This window comes from Elephas maximus, chromosome 2, assembly GCF_024166365.1.
Source record: "Elephas maximus indicus isolate mEleMax1 chromosome 2, mEleMax1 primary haplotype, whole genome shotgun sequence".
Taxonomy (NCBI): domain Eukaryota; kingdom Metazoa; phylum Chordata; class Mammalia; order Proboscidea; family Elephantidae; genus Elephas; species Elephas maximus.
In genome coordinates this window covers 218,859,082-218,867,331 of record NC_064820.1, presented here as the reverse complement: position 1 = coordinate 218,867,331, position 8,250 = coordinate 218,859,082, and positions in this window count along the sequence as shown.

The following is an 8,250-nucleotide window of genomic DNA, read 5'->3' as shown; positions in this document are numbered from 1 at the left end:
AGGGCATGGATCCTAGATCTACCCTGCCCAAGATGAAATCTCAGGTCAACTACTGACCGTGGCCAAACTACTCAACCTCTCCAATCCTTAGTTTCTTCGTCTGTAAAATGAGAATAACAACAGTATGAAATCATAGAGTTGTGTGAGGGTTATATGTCAATACATACAAGAATTTAGATAAGTGCTTGTAATCTTTTAAAATTCAGCATTATAATTAAGTTGTAATTAAATGCTTTTAACCATGTTTATTTTTTGAGAAGTTGATGTTCAAACAAAACAAAAACAATGATTTAGCCCATAACTGAAAGAAAAACTGGCTCTGTGGATTTATTGAAGTCATAGATATTCAAAGATAACTTCAGCCACACAGATTTTTGCCTTTTACACTGACTCAAGACAAAAATGAGACTGTATATTACACACTACTGCATTAGAAATAATTTGAAGATATAAGCTTAATGTCTCCTTAATATTTCATTGGAATCCCTGGGTGATGCAAACAGCCAGTGCACTTGGCTCTAGTTGAAAGGTTGGAGGTTTGAGTCCACCCAGATGCATTTTGGAAGAAAGACCTGGAAATCTACTTCCAAAAAAAAATTCAGCCATTGAAAACCCAATGGAGTACAGCTCTACTCTGACACACATGGTGTTGTCATGAGACAGAGTTGACTCAACGGCAATTGGTTATTATTTCATTATATGCATATAACGTAATTTAAATTATTGTTGGGCAGTTGGGTAGTTTACATTTTTCTACTAGAAATTACTAAACAAGACCTTGGTTGATTTTTGGGCCTCCTGGCATCTGCCTGTTTTTGGAGAATCCTCCACTGTGATGTCAAAGCGAGTGCTGGAGAGGGGTCATGTGACCTGTGGTCAGCCAATGGTTTTTATCATCCTATTATTGGTGGTAGTATTGGTATTGTTATTCTGAAACTTTTATAGTGTATTGTGAGACAAAAATTAATTGGTGACTATGTTGGTGTTGTGGAGAACCAAGATTTGGAGCCACAGATATAAGATTAATGAGGTTAATTAAAAATCCTTTAGGCCTGAATTTGGACTGGAAATATTAGTATGAACTCTTGTAGTTTAGCTTAACACAAACAAACAAACACAGCTTACCTCTTTCACTGAAAAGGATTAGAAACAATGATCAACCCAGTAGCAATGAGCACCCCTAGCAGCCATATTGTGGTCTAAAACACCATTTCCTGCTAAAAGGCACCAGGGTTTCCGGAAGAAAGGACTGGAGCAGGAAAGGTATAAGAAGAGCCTGGAACATCTTGCCACGCTAGAAAGCAAAGTAGTTATCAAGAACTATCTAGACCATGTTCAGAAGGGCTCAGGAAAAAACTGTAAGAGAATGGAATAGACGCCTACTATTGGAACATCAATAAGGGACAATTTGACAATAAATCATATAAAAACTGCAATAGATTGACGTCCCTCAAATATATTTAGACTCATAATAATACTAAACAAGAATGATTTGATCATTTTTAGAAGATGCTAAGGAAACCCCATATTGTTTAGAAAATTGCTAAATAAAGCAAAAAATTCAGCATTTATCCTGCCTTTTCTGTGTACATGTGCCAAGTTGACAAGGGGTGGACTGTGTGATAGTTAAGGTCGTGTGTCTAAGACAGTGGCCCATGGTTAAGTATTCGGTCTCTATTAAGGCCCACTAATAATAAGTAATTATAATAATAATGTAATATAAATATATAATATAATAAGTAATTATAATAATATAATAATAATAATAAGGCCACTAATAATAATAAGGGTTGCTATGAGTTGGAATCGACTTGACGGCGTTGGGTTTTGTTTTTCTTAATAAGCCAAAGACTGTTTTCTCAAAAGGAAAAGTCTGTAGTCATTGACAGTTCTTCCTTACTGGGTCCAATCAGCATAATGTCATCAACGTAATGGACCAATGTGACGTCTTGTGTAAGGGAAAGGTAATCAAGGTCCCTGTGGACTAAATTATGACATACAGCTGGAGAGTTGCTATACCCCTGAGGTAGGACAGTGAAGGTGTATTGCTGGCTGTGCCAGTTGAAGGCCAGCTTCTTCTGGTGATCCTTCAAAACAACAATCAAGAAAAAAACATTGGCAAGATCAATAGCTGCATACCAGTCCCAGGAGATGCATTAATTGGCTCAAGCAATGAAACCACATTTGGAAGAGCAGCTGCAATTGGAGTTACATCTGGTTAAGTTTACAACCATCCACCGTCATTCTCCAGTATCCATCTGTTTTTTCCACAGGCCAAATAGGAGAGATGAATGGGGATGTACTGGGAATCACCACCCCTTCATCCTTCAAGTCCTTGATGGTGACAGTAATCTCTGCAATCCCTCCAGAAATGCAGTATTGCTTTTGGTTTACTATTTTTCAAGGTATGGACAATTCTAATGGCTTCCACATGTCTTTTCCTACCATAATATCCCTTACTCCACTTGTCAGAGATCCAGTGTGGGGATTCCGCCAATTGCCAAGTTTATCCATTCCAAATACACATTCTGGAGTTGGGGAAATTACTACAGGATGGGTTTGGGGACCCATTTGACCCATGGTGAGACCCCTTGAACTAAGACTCCATTAATAACCTGATCTCCATATGCCCCCCACTTTGGCTGGTGGGTCACAATGACATTTTGTTCTCCTGGAACTAGTGTCAGTTCAGAGCCAGTATCCACTAATCCCTGAAAAGTCTGATTATTTTGAGGTACTTCCTCAAAGGGACCCAGTCTCCTCTTCATTCAAGGGGTTGTGGGCCTTTAAACTCATTCAAGTTTGGTAATTGATTGAGGGGCCGTCATTCTCTATTCTGGAGATTTGAGTTAGACTTCCATTCACTTGACCTAGAATTCTTCCGCTTGTACAGATTAAGTAAATATTTATTAGATTTTCCATCTATTTCACCTCTAGGGACACCATGAGTAAGTAGTTGATGACATAAGTCCATACGAGTCAAACTATTTTGATTACTGCTTTGACCCCGTTCTCCATTACAGTAACCACAGCCACCCTGTCTTTGTCAACTGAGTGCCGCCACTTGGCTCTACCACCATGGGTTTCAATGAGCCCCATTGTAGTTAGGTGTCTTATTTCAGTTAGGGCAGTTTCCACTACCAAACCTGACTTACATAAAATATCAGTCACAGCAGTCTTCAAGGATACTGTGGGGCTCCCTTCACAAATTTTTTTCTTACTGTTTGGTAAAGTTGCGTCCTCTGGTCACTCCATGTGTGGCTCTGTTATCTAACTTGATAAATCCACTCTAACATGCCAATTTCCCTAAGGCTTTAGATACCTTCTTCTACAGTATACCAATGTAAATCTGGTACTTCTATGTGATTTAGTGTAGGCCACCACATAATCCATGTTTCAGCAAACCAACCAAGTAAACTATTAGACCCTTCCTAACATTTTGAGCTGAAACATTGAATGAAGAATCTGATTATTGGGCTTATAGCAATAAACTCAGACTGATCCAACTCTATGTTCCTTGCATTATTATCCCACACCCTTAATAGCCATCCCCATACATATTCCCCAGGTTTCTGTTTATACATATTAGAAAAGTCAAGCAGCTCTTTTGTAGTCAAGTGTACCTCTTCCTGGGTCACACTCTATTATTCACCTTTTGAGACTCGCTGGGACTTAAGTCTAGTTATAGGCCTAGAAGCAAAAATGGGTGCTGGTGCTGGATCCTGGGAGGATTCAGCAAGGTCTTGTAAGGCATCTGCCTTAGGCGATGCCCCACACAATGCACCAGGCACCTCCTCAGGTGATATCTCAGACAAAGTTTCTTCAGACACAGCAGAGTTAATCTCATCAGATGGGGGTAGAGGGGTAATGGTTTTACTGGGAAGGGTGGCTTAGCAGACAAAGATGGAGTAATCTCTTTAGATGGGATTAAGAGGGCTGGTTCTGTTAGCAGGAGTGATTCAATGGGATTTAGGTGCTCAATGTCCCCATCTTTTTGATTATTTGCCCATAAGTTCCTATCCCAATTTTCAGGATCTGATTTCTTCCCAATCAATGTGCTTACTTTAACTTTAGACACCATTTGAGGTTGGGAATTCAATTGGCATTGTAATTCAGCCACTCTTATCATAAGACTCTGGTTTGGTTTTGAGCAATATCAGCTCTGTTACTAAAGAGACAAAGCTTTCTTTCAGGGCACAAGTGGCAAATTTGAGGTCTTTTATGCGGTGCTTAACCTATAACTCTGAATCCCTGAACTAATCCCTTTCTTTCATCACTTTGTCTAAAGTAGGACCAATCAGCCAGCTTCCTTATAGTTCTCACTGTGACAAAACTCCAGAAAAGTATCGAACATGCGATTACCCAGAGCCTCACTTCTCACCAATACTTGATCTATTGGTGGTGATATTTTGCATGTTAATATCGCCCTCTCATGCAATGGACTAGCAACACCCTCTTTACTACTGGAAGCAGAGTAATCAGTGCCCTTAAGACTAGTCAGACATGAGAACCAATTTAGAAAACTCATCCTTATGATTTTGTTTCCCTAGAACGACTCTCGGTACCAAGTATCTTAGGCTGGGTTCATATATATATATATATACACAGAGAGAGAGATTTATCTTAAGGAAATGGTTCACATGGTTGTAGAGGCTGGGAAGTCACAAGTCCATGGATTAGGCATCAGGCTGAAGGATTCTTCTGGCTCACGTAGCTGCAGGGGCTGACGAACCCAAGGTTGGCAGGTCAGACAGCAGGCTGCTATCTCACAGGCCACAGAGACTAACAAATCCCAAGATTGGCAGGCAATACGGCAGGCCACTGACTCAAGTCCCAACAACGGGGGGTGAGATGATGGTGAGCCAGTTGGAGGATCCAGAGCAAGCAAGTAAGCTTTGCTAGAACATCCATATACAAATTGGATATAGGCCATGGCCCCAAGGAAACTCTCCTTACAACTGATTGGTTGATCACATCAGATCACATCATGGAGGATGACTACATCATTACATAACTGCCAAATTACATCATCATATAAGTGCCACACCCTTCAGAATCATGGCTCAACCAAGTTGACACACAACCTTAACCATCACATGACCCATAGGGTTTTCACGGGCTTATTTTCTGAAGTAGATCCCCAGGCCTTTCTTCTTAGCCTGTCTTAGTCTGGAAGCTCCACTGAAACCTGTCTACCATGGGTGACCCTGCTGGTATTTGAAATAGAAGTGACGTAGCTTCCAGCATCATAACAACACGCAAGCCACCATAGTACAACAAACTGACAGATGGGTAGTAAAATCTATTATAATAATAAAATAATAAAAAAAAGCCACTGTCATTGACTCGATTCTGACTCATAGCGACCCTGTAGGACAGAGTAGAACTGCCCCATAGAGTTTCCAAGGAATGCCTGGTGGATTTGAACTGCTGACCTCTTGGTTAGCAGCCTTAGCACTTAACCACTACGCCACCAGGGCAATAGATGGACTTAATTTGGATTCTGGCTCAAAGAGTGGGGAGGAAAAAAAACAACCTTGATGGTATGAACAGTCACTGGCAAGTTGATATTAGTCACAAATTAATGGTTTTTTTTTTTAGGTATAATAATGGCCGTGTGTGTGTGTGTTTGTGTGTGTGTCCCCATCTCTTAGAGATACTGATTGAAACATTTTTAAGATATTAAATTGTTTATTGATTACACTTGATAATGGATGACATATAATTTTCAATCCTATCTATAATTTTATCTGGTGCCATTATTTGACTTAGATATATAAAATAGGATGTGCCAACAATCATTTTTATAACCATATAAATTCCAAAACTTTGCTTAGGTGACCCTTTTAATGGTGAATTCCGAGCCACAACACAATAATTGTCAGTTCAAATACACCAAGGTTTCTGAAGACAATGGCTTCTCTGCCCACAAGCAGTCATATTAAAAATATTTACAAGTAAAATATAATATCTAGGATTTTGCTTCAAAATCCTGGGGTGAAGATGTGGAGAGGTGAGTGGGATAGAAATAAAACAAGAAAGCACACGTATAAAAATCGGGTTGATGGATGCAGAGGGTTCATTGTACTATTCTCTATTTTTTGCTTATGTTTGAATTTTCTATAATAACAAGTTAAAATGTAGAAAAACAAACAAAAAACAATGGTACAAACCCTGCAGGTGAAAAGAACATTTTAGGATCACCCTTCACCCACCCTCCCACCATGACAGTGGTTCCCTAGATGTCAAGGGTATGACTTCCCAGGATCTGGCCCAAACTGTACACTTCATGAGAGCTACTGTATACAGATGTTATACGTGATTTAAGAGACTTTCCAAATTTCAAGAAACCTTGACCATGCAGTGCTTGCCTTTGGTTGTGGGTGCTGACATTAGGGCTGCCTCCACCCAAGAACCCCCCACTGAAGGTCATTCTCCCAGCTCGTGAGCTCAGATGAAAGAAAGTGAGGCTCCTTCTAATAACAGCATTTTTATTTATACTCCTCTTCCATTGCAATATTTATTATGTGTTCATATATATTTTATGATGTCATATATTTTAATTAATTCTACATATAATTCTACATATGTTATAAAGTCCACAATATGTAATTATTTTTGTTTTAAATATCCCATTATTTTTTAAATACATTAAGCAATGAGAAGAATCATCTTTCATATTGACCCACATATTACCATCTCTGGGGCTCTTCATTTCTTTGTCAGGATCTGAGTTTCCTACCGGCATCATTTTGCCTTCACCCTGAATGACTTCCTTTACTATTCCTGAATCCTGCATTGATCAATCACTGGTTCACTTGCCTGGAAGGGAGGACAGGAAGGTGGGCTTCAGGGTGACCCTTACCAAAACCACCATGTGAGGTGGGGAGGGTCAATCCTCAAAAGAAAAAGCACATGACAGCAGATCTTCAGAGGCCTGCTCCACTTCCCCGAGCTGTCTTCCCCACTTGGCTCCGCATGACCCAAAGCTTCCAGTCAGGGCAGGGGTCTGTCCCACTGCAGAGCCTGGTGATCTAAGGGGTCAACCCTCCTGTCCAGTTCTTCTAAATGGGTGTCAGGTCTCGCCAAGATTAACAGATGTAGAATGGACCTGTATGCAAGGCAAGAATCTAAGCATCAATCACAGGTAGGCAACGTTCTCTCCATGGAGTGATATGTTACCTGCTGGGGGAGCCATTGGTCTGTGGATGAAGCCTGGGGTAAATAGTTTACCCAAGTCTTTGTCCTTGGTTCCTGAGTGACAACCCTAGGAATTTCCTGAGTAATTGAGGCATTTTTTATTTATAGGTCTGCAGACCATACCTGAGAGCTTATAGTAAGATGACTCTTAGGTGGGGGCTGGTCAGGCCAGAAAGACCACCTTGTGGCCTGATATTGGCTGACCTCAAGGAGGAGGCTTCACTCACTCAACCATGCCTATGTAATGAGGTCCCATTAAAAGCTCTGGACACTGAGCTCCAAAGAGCTCCCTGGTCAACGAGAGACATCTGCACTCAGGAGGTGCCATGCCCTCTTTCGAACATGGATGCTTTGCCTTGGGAATCCTCCCAGACCTCGCCCTCTATGTCTCTTCTTCATGCTAATTCTGATTTGTGTCTTTTCTAACAAAGCCGTAATTGTTAAGTATAACACTTTCCATGAGTTTGGTGAGTCATTCCAGCAAATTATGAAACCTTACTGCCACCAAGGCCTTAGAGCTCCAGAGCTTTGTTGGATGCCAGGAGCCCTGAAGCTTGGCTTGCAGAGCTGCTGGAGGGGTCAGGAGGGGCCGGGAAGGTGAAGACAAGCTCTGCAGCCTTGCAGGCTGCACCCAGGAGCTCTGCCGCCAGCCTCCCCCTCCCCCAGCTCCTGCTCTGTGGTGGCCCCCGGAGGGTGAGGAGTTTCTTGGGAAAAACCTGCTTGTTTCTTTGTGAAAATGTCGACATGCTTCCCAGTATATATTCTGGGGCATGATAAATACTTATGTAACAAAACATTTACCCTTTAAATGGTAACTTTCTTCATGTGTACAGTTCAGTGACATTGTGTTCATTGCATTGTTCAACCATCTCCACTATTCATTTCCAGAAATTTCCATCACCCTTAACAGAAGCTCAGTGTTCCTTAAGCAACAAGGCCTCCTTTACCCCTCCTACCCACCTGCCCCTGGTACCCCATTGCTCTCAAGTGATTCCGACTTGTAGCGACCCTGTAGGACAGAGTTGAACTGCCCCATAGAGTTTCCAAGGA